Raw genomic sequence first — 758 nt, forward strand, 5'->3', positions numbered from 1 at the left:
GGAAGTGAATTGGATGCTATGATCAATATGTTGCTTGATAATTGTTTTGAGATATAAAGGTAGTAATGTTAGAGTCATGCTAGTGGGTAATTATGAAATTGAGAAATACTTTTGTTGAAGTTGGCAAGTCCCGTAGCATGCACGTATGGTAAAAGTTGTGTGACAAATTTGCTGCATGAGGTGCTCCTTTGATTGTCTTCCTTATGAGTGGCAGTCGGGGACGAGCGATGGTCTTTTCCTACCAATCTATCCCTTTTGGGGCATGCGTAGTAGTACTTTGCTTCGAGGGCTAAGTAGACTTTTGCAATAAGTATATGAGTTCTTTATGACTAATGTGAGTCCATGGATATACGCACACTCATCCTTTCACTTTGCTAGCCTCTCTTATTACCCCGCAACTTTCGCCGGTATTGAACCCATTATTTACCTTCCTCAAAACAGCCACCATACCTACCTATTATGGCATTTCCATTGCCATTCCGAGATATATTACCATGCAACTTTCCACCATTCCGTTTATTATGACACGCATCATCATTGTCATATTGCTTTTGCATGATCATGTAGTTGACATCGTATTTGTGGCAAAGCCACCTTCATAATTCCATACATGTCGCTCTTGATTCATTGCATATCCCGGTACATTGACGGAGGCATTCATATAGATTCATATTTTGTTCTAAGTATCGAGTTGTAATCTTGAGTTGTAAGTAAATAAAAGTGTGATGATCTTCATTATTAGAGCATTGTCCCAAGTG

This window comes from Triticum dicoccoides, chromosome 5B (assembly GCF_002162155.2).
Source record: "Triticum dicoccoides isolate Atlit2015 ecotype Zavitan chromosome 5B, WEW_v2.0, whole genome shotgun sequence".
Taxonomy (NCBI): Eukaryota; Viridiplantae; Streptophyta; class Magnoliopsida; order Poales; family Poaceae; genus Triticum; species Triticum dicoccoides.